Source organism: Myotis nattereri (assembly GCF_964212035.1).
Source record: "Myotis nattereri genome assembly, chromosome: 4".
Lineage (NCBI taxonomy): Eukaryota > Metazoa > Chordata > Mammalia > Chiroptera > Vespertilionidae > Myotis > Myotis nattereri.
In genome coordinates this window covers 108000904-108014715 of record NC_138079.1, presented here as the reverse complement: position 1 = coordinate 108014715, position 13812 = coordinate 108000904, and the positions used below count along the sequence as shown (strand labels likewise).

The 13812-nt window shown below is 44.2% G+C and overlaps 1 pseudogene across 1 annotated transcript; it reads right to left on the bottom strand.

The window, feature by feature from the left end:
* Nucleotides 1-2745: 2745 nt before the first annotated feature.
* Nucleotides 2746-3664, bottom strand: LOC308517620 (septin-10-like; annotated as a pseudogene). The gene has a single exon. The product of its transcript is annotated as a septin-10-like (transcript).
* Between the last annotated feature and the right edge of the window lie 10148 nt (nt 3665-13812).

Below are 13812 nucleotides of genomic sequence, written 5' to 3'. Positions count from 1 at the left end.
TCAACTCAGACATCATTTTCATGGGGTTCTGTGAGGCCTCTGGGCTGAGTTTGCTGACTTTTCTCTCAGCACCTGCGTCACAGCGTGTGCAAGACCGCATTGCATATGGTGCCTCCCTAACACCTTGCAGGCAGAGCGGACAGGGGCCACGCCTGCCATTTCTCCGGCACTTAGCATGTTTCTCAGCGTGCAGCAGGCGCTCGATAAATACCTGCTAAATTAGTAAACGGTAGCCTTGCCTTTGGAGAGGTCTCTTCAACCACCCACAGAAAACTTCATTTTCTGACTGGGAAGGTGGCCCCTAAGTGAGAAGAAAATTGAGCTCCACTTCTTCTCAAACCGGGCGGATCACTCAATGGATGAGGAATACATCAACACGTGAAGAGGTACATATTGTGTGTCCTGTGCCTGGCACAGTGCAATGGAGATTATTCTTTGTTTGAAGTCAAAAGGCTGGGTTGCGAGTGGAGCTGGTAGGCTGATGGTAGGGAGCGCGCAGTCCCTCCCGGAGCTGATCAGGCTCTTCCAGAAGCGCCAGCTATCGGCCCGCATGCTCGGCGCCCCGGAGAACCATGATGGCCAAACTAAAGCCATTGCAAGGAAAGGTTCGGTGGAGGGCTTTGAGCCCCCGGACAAGTCTCGGTTAAGAGCTACTGATGGGAAAAGGGACATCAGCCTGGTGATGAGCTCCGGAGAAGAGAGTGAGTTTCGAGCTCGATGCACACCTGCTGAGAGCTAGCATGGACGGGCTGAGGGAGAGGGGCCCAAAGAGCAAGCGTCGGAAGAACAGAGCAGCACCGCGAAGGGCCTTGCTTCGGCCAGGTCAACATGGATCCTACTTCCCCTTCCCTTTTTACTTTTGGCCACAAAGCTGGGCTTCTGGTTCTGTTTCTGTGTGAGGTTTTGGACAGGAGAAGGGCTGCAGTGTTTACAGGGAAGCGCTAAGAAGCCAGTATATTTTAGATTGGCTACCTGGCCTGTCGCATAGTTGCATGTTCCTGGATTATAGTTTCAGGTCTGCAGCCATCTGTGTGAAGAGCGACGTATCATTAAACCTGTCTGTTTATCAGCATTGAGCATCTCCCGTTTACTCCCCCCGGCTCCCCTATTAACAGTCTCTGGCAGTGACTACGATTCTGGAATGATGTGGCTATGAGTCGGCTTTAGCCCTATCTTCTAGGTCATTGGAATTGAAAGCTGAACATTTTATAGAAAGTTGTGTTAGCTCATGGGCATTCTTCCCAACTGGCTGTATAATTTTATCATCATAGTTCCTTTAGCAAATTTGAATGAGTTCTCATAGTCAAATGAAAGGTTGCTCAATCACCTTAAAATAAGCATTTTACAAAATCAAAAATAAAGATAATAAATTAATGATGAAAAAACCAACAACACAGACAAACAAAAGACTGGGCTGCTTCCCTAAACCCTCACCTACTGCTTATGTGATTAGAGCAAGTGTGGCTATTCGTTACCATCTCAGCATCATTGTCTGAGAAAGGCAACTATAACCCCTACTTGTCTCATAGGGTTACTGAAATAATGTACTTATTTATTTTATTTATTTTTTGCTAAAAAAGGAAAGGTTTTATTTGCAACTTATACAACTTCATAAAAAAAGCACTCTTCAGAATCTAACACAGGCTAACTTAAACATTTTGTTGTCTGAAAAATACCGGGAATATATGTTTTAAAATAATTCAGACATACAGTTAAATAAACTAACTTTGATAACAGTTTGTAAACAGAAAAAATTAATGTGATTTAAACACATTTTAGTAAATATGCAGATATATTTTACTAGTCAAGAGTAAATGTCAGTTTTATTTAGACTATTTAGGTACAAAAAATAAAAAATTATATACCTATGACTGTTAAGAAAAAGTTAATTGTTCTGAGACTACTACTAAGGCACTGATATGAATTATCTAAATGTTTACATCTTTAATATTCAGATGCTCATAGCTATTTTCTTAGAAATATTTTTAATAAGGTAATTCAATCTTATTTTTCCCTTGGAAGACAGTTTTAAGCAACAAATATGTAAGACATCCTAATAAAAATACTGTGATAACACCCAGATTCAAAAATACTTACCACTAGAAAAAGGGTTTATACAGTATCCGTGGGTGTTTTTACTTTTAAACTTTTTTTTTCATCATAATACATCAGCCACAAGAAAGTGTACTGAAGCATGGAAGACCATCATGTTATATAAAGTTTTCTATAAAAGCTTAGGATCATGTTACTAACTGGATAATTCTATCAAAAATTAAAAAGTTCTATAAAACTATTGAGAGGTTAGAGTTTTAGGTACATAATACATTTTAAAACATATTCTCAAAATTTTACCTTTAGTGTGCACAAAACAAAAGCTGCATTTTAGAACGTGAATGCAGTCAGCTTGATGTGAGCGAGCTCTGCCGTCGAAGGCAGCGGCACGGCTCTGTGGTGGCGCTCTGCAAAGTGGCAGTCAGTCGGCAGTAGAGGCAATGCTGTCCATCTATCACAAACCAGCAGCTGAAGACTTCACAGCAGTGGACACATAAGTTCTACCACCCACTCTGGCTTACATACTGACGTTATACTTGAAAGTATTTTTCCATAAAAGACAGTAACTGTGGCCATTTGCCAGATACAAAATAACTGATATAGCAAATAAAATGAGTAGGAAAATCACAGCATACTTCTAACTTTTTAATAACTTTTGCTTGTGATGACCTTCTGTGATCCGGAACCTTTGTTTTACATAAAATTGGAGTTCTTCTGGTCCTTGTCCTTCTTCAGGTTGCTGCCCATAAAGGTCTGGTTCTGGTATATCTCCGAGGTAGCTTTCTTTTTAGAGAAAGAAATGATTTCTTCTTCCAAAAGTCTTCTCTTCTCCTCAAGCTTCATTCTCTTTTCTTGGTGAACTCTTTTGAGGTGCTCATATTTGGCTTGCAGCTCTCTTTCAGCTTCTTTTAGCATGGCTTCTTTCTCCTTCACCCGCTGCATAAACACCTGCTTCATTTCTTCTTCCTTCCTCTGACGTTCCCCATAAAATTCGTGTCTTTTGGCCTCATATGTCTCTTGTAGACTGGGAGGCTGATTCTCTGGGCCCACATTTCCTCCAGTTTGCAATGCCTGTACAGTTCACAGGGCCTCGTATGGATCTGTTCTCTCAGATCCTCCATGTTTGTACAAATGAGCATTTCCCGAAGCTTTACAAAGTCACTGTGGTTTTCATTTTCCACTTGTACCCCCGAGGGTACTGGCGAGCTTTGACCAGCTTATTTCCAACTTTTACCTCATCCATACTTCCTACAACAGCAAATGGCAAATGTCCATTCATTGAAGCATTGATTTTAGCAACAGTTTCATCATCTGTCGGGAATTGGTATATCTGGACGCCATTGCTGACCAATTCACTCATGAGCTTGATCTTAAACTTCTGTAATTCAGTTTTAGGAATTGCATCTGCGTTGGCAATCACTGGTATAATACTCACCTTGCTGTCAAGGCTCTTCATGGCTAGAGGTCCAGTGTCTTCAGAGTGGCCTGTTGGAGAGATGAAGTAGAGGCATGCATGGACACGAGAATCATGGTAGTTAAAGAGAGAACGCTTCATCTTCAGTTCTTCTTGCAGATAGGCCTCAAACGGAGCAACTACGTAGTCAACTATTGGTTGGTAGCAACACAGAGAATATTAAAACGGAAGCCTTGCTGAATGGATCTGTTGACCAGCTGATCAGGCAAACTCTCAAAACCAACATGGCCAGACATAGTTAAAAAACGAATATTTTCTTTTTTTCTCTGTTCATCATCAGACACTTGGGAGGACAAACAAGATTTTGTTGCCATGTGAGGCTGAGAGAGCTGAGTCAGGGCATCGCCGAGGAGATCAAGAACCTGGTGAGAGCCCTGGACGAGGACGATGGTGAAAGTGCCACAGGCAGCGGGTGAGCGCTGGAGGCTCTCAAAAGTCTGAAATAATGTATTTAAATACAACTTGTGACGCCATTAAGATGGCAACATGGGTTGTTCCTAACTTGTTCCCTCACGGGAAGACAGCCTGGCAGCTGTCCATAGACAAGACACCCCTGTGAAAGTCCTGGGGCTGGGGGTGAGGCTGAAGCACCCCCTAGATCACAGGGAAGGTTAAGAGAAGCAGCTAGTGACCACACTGCCCCTCTCCCAGGCATGCTGTGGTTTTTCCAGGGGGAAGAGGGAGCCCAAAGTGGACAGCACCCAGCGTGTAGGATGATCCCAGGAGGCCCACATGGGTTTTGCGTCCTGGGGATGTCTGGGAGAATCTGCAGAGCCTGGCCATGGGGCTCAGATAGAGACAGAGGGGGCACAGGGCTTACAGCCACCAGTGCTCAGCTCCGGGCGCACCAGGCTCCTGTGCCGGGGTCCAACCCCAACAGGTCCAGGGGTCCCCAAAGGTGTGGACGGAGTCGGCGAAGAAGGAATGACATGGAGACGGAGTTCAGTTGATCAGCAGCCTAGCCAGGATCTCCAGCCAAGTTCTGGTCTGGATCTCCAGCGAAGTTCTGTTTAGGATCTCCAGCCAGGTTCTGTGTCCATGGTCTCTTGCTAGGTTCTCCAGCCAGGTTCTGTCCAGGTTCTCCAGCCAGGTTCAGTCAACAGGTTCTAGTCAGGGTCTCTTGCCAATTTCTGTAGTCAGGTTCAGTCCAGGATCTTTTGCCATGTTCTCTCGCTAGGTTCTGTCTCTAGGTTCTGAGGCCAGTTTCTGTCCAGGATCTTTTGCCATGTTCTCTCCAGCGAAGTTCTTCTGTCTCTAGAGAACGTTCTGTGTAGGTTCTGTGCCTAGGTTCTGTCTCTCTCTGTCTCCTAAGTTCTGTCTTGTTACATATGTATTTATACCAGTTGATTCAATCCTATCAATCTCTATTACAAAGGTTAGGGCGTTTCTTATCTCCATTCCAGGGAGTAAAGATTATGTAGCTTAAGCATGATTGTTCATAGTTAAAGTGATTAATTACCCGCCTGGCACTTAGTTAAGAGGTTTTATTCCCTCCCTAACTTCAGGGGGAAATCCCTACCTGGGGAAACAACCTTTCTCAGAGACCTTGGTTAAAACACATAGTGCCAAGAAGGTGAGCAAACATATTAAGAACAGTATGCCATATATGCCAGGTCCCTTGAAACAGCAAGCATGGACCGGCTCCCGGCACTCCTGCATGCAGTTTGGCCCAGCAGAGACCCACCAGGGCTCTGCACATCTGCAGAGCTCAGCTGGTGACCCCTTCTGGCCCAGGAGCGCAGTCGGCAGTTCTACCTAATTTGGGTTCCCAGCCAATGAGCTGTACTGGCCGTAGAGCCCACTGTATGGCCCCACCCAGACAAGATAGAAAGTTTACAGCCTCCCTCAACAGCTGAGTCTAGGCCAGTGATGGCGAACCTATGACACGCGTGTCAGAGGTGACACGTGAACTCATTTTTTTGGTTGATTTTTCTTTGTTAAATGGCATTTAAATATATAAGATAAATATAAAAAATATAAATCTTTGTTTTACTATGGTTGCAAATATAAAAAAATTTCTATATGTGACACGGCACCAGAGTTAAGTTAGGATTTCTCAAAATGCTGACACGCCGAGCTCAAAAGGTTCGCCATCACTGGTCTAGGCTCTAGTGCAGTGGTTCCCAACATGGGGCACACGCCCCACAGGGGGACAATTTGATTTTTAAGGGGGGCAGTTAGAGAATGAGTTATTAACAATGATTTTTTTGCATCCCTTATGGTTCTAGGGGCCTCATATACAGCATATAAATACATATTGTGTCACATTTATGCATTTCAGTTCTCTATTATATGTTTTGAAACTGTATTTGCTATTTTTTAATTTCACTTCATATTATTATTATTTTTTTTTAACAATTTCTTAGTGATTTCTTCCTCAGTACTTCAACTGTCCTTTCGTTCTTTTATTTTTCCCTTTCATGGATGCCATGTTTAGACCAAGTTAATGGCCTGTTAGGCTTCCTCCACGTGAATAGGAGCTCACTTTTTGAATCATAAGAATTATATGTCCTGGGGGCGGGGGGGCTTCAGGATTTTAGAGATGCCTAGGTGGGGCATGGCCAAAACAAGGTTGGGAACCACTGCTCTAGTGCCTGTTGACCAGGAGGCCTGGCCAGAGAACTCGGGTAGCGATGGAGCCCATCTTACAGCTGTGCTGGGCAGGGAGCCAAGCCAGAAGCCCTGCTCAACTAAGTATATATACTAGTGATGTCTGGTCCTGCACAAGCAGAGATCCTCTGAACCCAGCCCACAGCCCCACCCCACAGTGGAGCCCAGCCTGTAACTCTGCCTGACTGCTAAACCCTGCCTGTAGCTTTGTTCAATCAGGGACCCAATCCTGGTGAAGTAGCCTAAGTAGCAATACTGCCCAGAGAATACAGACAGCTGGAGGCTCCTGCAGACCGGAGAGCCCACCAGCAACCCTGAGCACAACAGCTAGCAGCCTACCTGATCACAGAAGCACAGCCTGCGGCCCTGCCCAACTTCCAGGCATAGACCACGCCCTGCCTGATTGTACAGCACAGCATGAGGTCTCACCCGATTGCCAACCTTTGACCACAGCCCTGGGCACCACCTGGTTGGGGGGCACAGCCTGAGACCTCACCGAACCAGGAGCAATTGCGGATCCCAGGCTGTAGCCAGGCAACCTCACATTTCAAGGAGCTAGAAACAGAACACACTCAGCCCCAGGTTAGCAGGAGGAAGGAACTAGTGAAGGCTAGAGCAGAAATACGTAGAGCAGAGAATAGGAAAGCAATAGAAAAGATGAACACAACTCCGAGTTGGTGAGACAGGACCCAATAAATAAAATTGTCAATGAAAGAGCAGTTAGTATAACTGATACCACAGAAATACAAGGAGTGGCAAGACTGCTATGAACAATCATATGCCAATGAATTGGAAAACCTAGAAGAAATGGATAAATTTCTAGAAACATACAATACACCAAGACTTAATCAGGAAGAAACAGAAATTCCAAACAGATCAATAATGTATAAGGAGATGGAGTCAGTAATCAAAAACAACTCAATAAATTCACTGGTGAATTCTACCAAGCATTTAAAGTATTAACACAAGACTTGCTTAAACACAAAAAATTGAATAGCAGGGAACACCCTAAACTCATTTTATGAGGCCAGCGTCGCACTGCTACCAAAGCCAGCTAAGGACACGACAAGAAAAGAAAACTGCCTGCCACTATTCCTGATAAACACAGACGCAAAATTTCAACCAAATACAATAAAACCTAATTCAACAGCAAATTAAAAGATCATAAACCATGACAAATGGTATTTATTACTGGGATGAAAGGATATACAACATATGCAAATCAACGTGATACATCATATTAATAGGATAAAGAATTTAACTCATATGCTAATTTCAACTGATGCTAAAAAATTTGACAAAATTCAACAGCCATTCATGATAAATACACTTAACTAATTGGGTATAGAAGAAACGTACCTCAATATCAGAAAGGCTTACAACCAGCCTGCACCTAATGTTATAGTGAATGGCAAAGGTTGATAGCTTTTCCTCCATGATAAGGAGCAAGATAAGAGTGCCTGCTCTGGCCACTTCTAGTCCACATAACACTGGAAGTCCTAGCTGGAGCGATTAGGTGAGAAAAAGATATAAAGTCATGCAAATCACAAGAGTAAAGTATCTGTTTGCAAATGACATGACCTTATAAGTAGGAAGTTGTAGACTCCACCAAAAGTCTCTGGAACTAATACATGAATTCAGTAAAGTTTCAGGACACAAAATCAATATGCAATAATAAGTTGCATTTTTATACACTAACGATGAAATATCTATAAAAGGAATAAAAAACAACCCCATTTACAATAGCATTGAATACATTTAACCAAGGAAGTGAGAGATCTGTACACTGACAACAATGGGACATTAATAAAAGAAATTGAAGTCGACACAAATAAATGAAAAGACATGTCATGTTTGTAGATTGGAAGAATTAACATAATCAAAATATTCGTATTACCCAAAGGTATCTATCTATAGATTCAATGCAATCCCTGTCAAGATTTTAATAGTGCCAAAACCGGTTTGGCTCAGTGGATAGAGCGTCGGCCTGTGGACTGAAAGGTCCCAGGTTCGATTCCGGTCAAGGGCATGTACCTGGGTTGCAGGCATATCCCCAGTGGGAGATGTGCAGGAGGCAGCTGATCGATGTTTCTCTCTCATCGATGTTTCTAACTTTCTATCTCTCTCCCTTCCTCTCTGTGAAAAATCAATAAAATATATTTAAAAAAAAAAAGATTTTAATAGCATATTTCATAGAAATAGAAAAAAATTTCCTAAAATTTGTATGAAGCCACAAAAACCCTGTGTAGCCAAAGCAATAGCAAGAAAGAAGAACAAGGCTGAAGAGGACAGAGTTCCTGATTTCAAACTATGTTACAAAACTATAGTAATCAAAACAGTGTGGCACTGGCAAATAAACTGACATATAGACCAATGGAACAGAATAGAAAGCCTAAAATAGACCTATGACTATACAGTCAATTAATATTTGACAAGAGAGCCAAGAATACTCAACGGAGAAAAGTAGTCTCTTCTAAAATAGTGTTCAGAAAACTGGTTATTCACATGCAAAAGAATAAAGTGGGGCCCCTATGCCACACCACTCATAAAAATCAACTTGAAATGGATTAAATATTTAAATGTAAGACCTGAACCCATAAAACTTCTAGAATAAAACAGAAGGAAAACATAATTGATATTGGTCATGCTAATAATGTTATGGATATGACACCAAAAAACACAAGTAACAAAGGCAAAAATCAGCAAGATGACTACATCAAACTAAAAAGCTCCTAAGAAGCACAGCAAAAGAAACAATCACACAAAAAGAGGAAAAGACAGCCTAAAAAACAGACACATGAAAAGGTGTGTAATTATCTGGGAAATGCAAATCAAACCCACAGTGAGATGTCCCCCCCGTGGAATGGCTGTTGTCAAAGAGACAAGAGATAACAAGTGCTGGGAGGAGGTGGAGAAAAGAAAATGCTGGTGGGATTTGGAAGTGGCGCAGCCACTATGGAAAACAGTGTGGTGGTGCCTCAAAAAATTAAAAATGGAACTCCTTTATGATCCAGCAAAATCCACTTCTGGGTAATTATCCACAGGAAATGAAATCACTGTCTCAAAGACATAGCTGCAGCCCTGCAGCATTGTTTACAATAGTCAAGACCTGGAGACCACCCGAGTGTCCATCAGCGGATGAGTGCGTAAAGGAAAGGTGGCATGTATGTGCAATGGAATGCTGTTCAACCATAAAGAAGAAGGAAATACTGCCACTTATGGCAACGTGGATGAACGTTGAGGGCGTTATGCTAAATAAAGCGAGTCAGGTAGGGAATGACAAACTGCACAAACTGCACGGTCTCACTCACGTGTGGAAACTATATAAAGTCATGCAAATCACAAGCAGGCACATTGGTGGTTGCCGGGGCCAGGGGGCAGGTGACTATGGTTGACAATACTGCTTTGTATGCAGGGGTGAGCAAAGTAGGTTTAGGGTTGCTTGCATGGAAGAAGACATGCACACTCTGATGACTCCAAAAGCTCTATTAACTCAAAAGAATGTCACAATGGCACAGTCACCTACTTTTCCCACCTCTGTATTTGAAATCAGCTAAGAGAGTAGATCTTAAAAAGTTCTCACCACAAGAAATTGCAACTTTTTAGGTGATAGATGTGTTAACTAGCCTTATATGGTAATCATTTCATAGCATATACATATATTAAATCATGACATTGAACACCTTAAACATAGACCATGTTATATGTCAATTATTTCTCAATAAAGCTAGAAAATGAACATTTTATCCATTTGAAATTTGAACCATATGAATAAAATACCTGTTAAAAAGAAAAGAAATTAGAATTCAAGAAAAAATTAAACATAATATGTAAAAGTTTAATGATACAATAATGAGGTATTAATACGTTGAGGTGTCATGGTATAATAATCCCAGCTATCAGTATTTTTGAGTGCTTGCTATGTTTGGGAATTCTACATGCATCATTTTATTTTATCTTCCTGAACATCCTGGTTAAAGTATGTCTTCCTTTTAACTGAGGGAACTGAGCCTCAGAGAGGTTAAATAATTTGTCTGAGGCCACACCGCTTGCAAAGCCTGAGCCAGCTTCCTGTTCATTCTGGAACAGTGGAGATGGCTGGGATTGGTCCAGAAGACCTGGGTCCGAGTCTTAGTTCCCTTATTTACTAGTTACGGGTTTGCAGGCACATCCCTTAACCCCCTGAGCCTTGTTTTTGCAGCTGCCAAAAGGGGATAAAGTGTTTACCCTGAAGAGTTGTTGTGAGGCTTATAAACAGTTTTGCAGTTTAATGGACTGAACGCATTAGCGGTCTACCTCACCATATGTCATTTTCCGAAAGCCCAGTGGAAAGAACAGTCACCTCAATACTAATCACGTTGGTTTCCTCCTTGTTTCACCCTCTGTTTGTGTTGGAGAGAACCACAGACTATGCCATAGTGTGGAGCATGGACTGGAACTACCATAGACCCAGGTTGCAGTACTGGTTCTGCCACTTACTGGCTGAGGGAAACCACTCGACCTTTTCGAGACTCAGTTTCCTTAGCCCTAAATGGGCCAACAGTGGGTTCTGTGTCCTAGGATTGCTTGTGAGGGCCAGAGGGGCAATGCACCGGCATTCTTTACTAGTTCACGGTACATCAGGAGGCTTAACAAATGGCACCAAAAGCAATACCGACTAGTAGGTAAGAAATAACAGCACATCACACATTATCTACATCAAAAAGCACTAAACCAGTTTCATTCTGAAATGAGGTGTCGACGTTGATATGATCAGTTTTTGTTTCATGAATGGGGAGTATTTTGCTGCTTCCACAGAGCCACCCACCCGGCCACTCTCACACCCGCAATTCTTCCTTTGAGAGCGGTGCTTCCTCCATCGCCCAGTTCCAGGGGGTCCAGGAGGACTTAGGGGCTCCCAGGGAAGACGATGGGGACAAGTGAGGGTCACTCTCGGCCTCCCAGAAGCAGCCAATAGGAGCTTCAGGAAAAGGTCAGTGCAGAGAGCAGAGTGGGGAAAATTAGTTTCTAATGCCGAGGAAGTTATTGACTCAATGAAGCGGAGAGTACAAGAGCCCTATGAAAAGACCTTTTCTCTCGCATTTGTGTGTTGTGCCCGACACAAATGAACGCTCTGCGGGTGCCCACATGGCATTTGCGGATACATACCCGGCCGTCCACCCTGCTCCATACATCCCGTGAGTGGGCAAGGTCAGACTAGACACGACGAGGCTCAAGCGTTGCTCAGTGACCATGGGCACGCAGTCTAAGCCACGAGGTCCCACTTCGCGCATGGATTTTCTAAGGCATCGCCGGGGATCTCCACCCTGAAACATGTCCTGGACCTCCCCAGGGCAGGGCTAGGATCTTTAAATGTGTTTGGATATCAGCAGCCGGCAAAGTTGAGGCCCTTTTACATCTGATCGCACTTGTAAGGGGCAGCGGGCATTTAAGTTGCGCCCGCAGAAGGACAGAGGGCGGGGCTGGCCTCTCAGGCCATCAGCGCAGGCGCTGAGAGGTCGCAGGACTGTAACAGGGGGCAGGTTCAAATCCTGACTCTCCACTTGTTGCTGGGATGTTGGGCAAGTGAATGAACCTTCCCAAGTTTCATCCAAGAGCTAGCAGTGCCAATTTCCTGAGGTTATTTGAAGAATTAAATGAGAAAACCTGCTCACATGAACTTGATCACGTCATGCTCCATTACTTGAGCATCAGATTAGCAGTCAGGGCACCGACCGGGCAGCCGAGCTTCTGGCTTCAGAATCCGTAACCATCCTGGCCAGCGTGTGAGCGGGGTTGGCGTTGGGAGAGTGGCACAGACACAGGCTGGAGCAGGGGTCGCAATGCACACGGCTCTTAATACATCCCTGGCAAACGTCGATTGTACGTGTGCTCAATGCTAGGCACTCTCCTAAATACTCCATGCGTAGTAACTCATTTCCCCTTCACAGTAATCCCCGTCTGAGAGGCGAGGAACTCGAAGCATGGGGGTGTTATCTACCTGCTCCATGTCACACCGTAAGTGGAGTCAAGCCGAACAGTTTAGGAATCTACTAACGTAGCCACCATCATCCTCATGCTAGACTCTCCAATACTCATTGGAGCAGAGTCCCTTACCTCAGCGCTGCTGACATCTTGGGCCAGGAAGTCTTTGCTGTGGGAGCCTCCTGGGCACTCTAGGGCGCCCAGCAGCCTCCCTGGCTTCTGTCTATGATGTGGCAGTGGCCCTGCCCTCCTGCCAGCCTTGAAGTTACCAAATATTCCCTGGGGGGAGGGGTGGCAAAATTAATTTGAAGTTTGACTTGGCCATTTGCCAGCTGTGTGACCTTGGACAAGTTACTTAGCCTCTCTGATGCTCAATTCCTTCATTTAAGGGAGTCAGATTTCAGTCAAGATGATCAGAAAGATAAAATAAAATGCTGCATTAAAGTTCCTGCACACAGCAGGCACTCAGTAGATGGTGGCTGGAGTGATTATCCCGTGCTCGAGCCCTCAGTGTACTGGCCCCGCACCCCGCGCCATGATACACCTCGCACATTTGCTCACAAGCATTATTTCAGTCAACCTGTGAGACAAGCGGGGTCCCCTCTTCAACATTGACATTGAGAACTGCCAACTGGAGAAATGAGGCTCATCCAATAGATAAATCACTCCTCCCTCCTGAGGAAGGCAGAGGTGTTGAGAGGGTCTGTAAAGTGGAATGAAATCCTCTCTCGTTTATGAAAACTTGAGCAGAATTTCGCACCTCTCCACCCTAATGGTAACAGCAGTGACACACATTTATTGAGCCTTTACTATGTACCAGAAACTGTGCTCAATTGTTTTGCCACGCATTGTGTTATTCATCCCTTAAAATCCTGGCAGGGGGCTGATGTCAGCAATGAACCAACGTGTTTATGTCTCATGGCCCTTGTGCATCTGTCCTGTGTTCACGCTCTTTGGCAGTGCCCTCTCACACTGACTCCGGGCTTTGTCATGGGACTGCTCTCACCGAGGAAACACCCACAGACTGGCCGCGAGCAGACTTGCAAGTGCTTATGCACCAGGACTGTCTCTTGGCACCTCCTGGAAAGCAGAGCTGCTGCATGAACAAGCCCAGGCCAGCCCGCTGGCACAGGAGACATTTTTAGCCCATTTGCCCCTGATTGCCCTACCTGACAGCCAGCCGGTCCCCAGCGGCTGGCTGCGGAACCCAGATGCATGAGTGAGCTCCTCTGAGACCAGAAGAATTGGCCAGATGAGCCTAACCCAGATTGACAACCTAGAACAGCCGTGGGCAAACTACGGTCCGCGGGCTGGATCTGGCCCATTTGAAATGAATAAAACTAAAAAAAAAAAAGACCGTACCCTTTTATGTAATGCTGTTTACTTTAAATTTATATTAGTTCACACAAACACTCCATCCATGCTTTTGTTCCGGCCCTCTGGTCCAGTTTAAGAATCCATTGTAGCCCTCGAGTCAAAAAGTTTGCCCACCTCTGACCTAGAACCATGAATTAATAAATGGCGGTTGCTTCAAACCATATGTTTTGGGTGGTTTTATTGAGGATACAGAAAAAGCTAACTGAAATAATTTCCTTTTACCTACAAATGGGGACATGCAGCGTTAAAGAAGTTGAATATGTTTCTGTGGTCACAGCTAGTACGTGAGAGCAGTGGAAAAATGCATTACTCTCCCGAGATCCACATTGCGAACA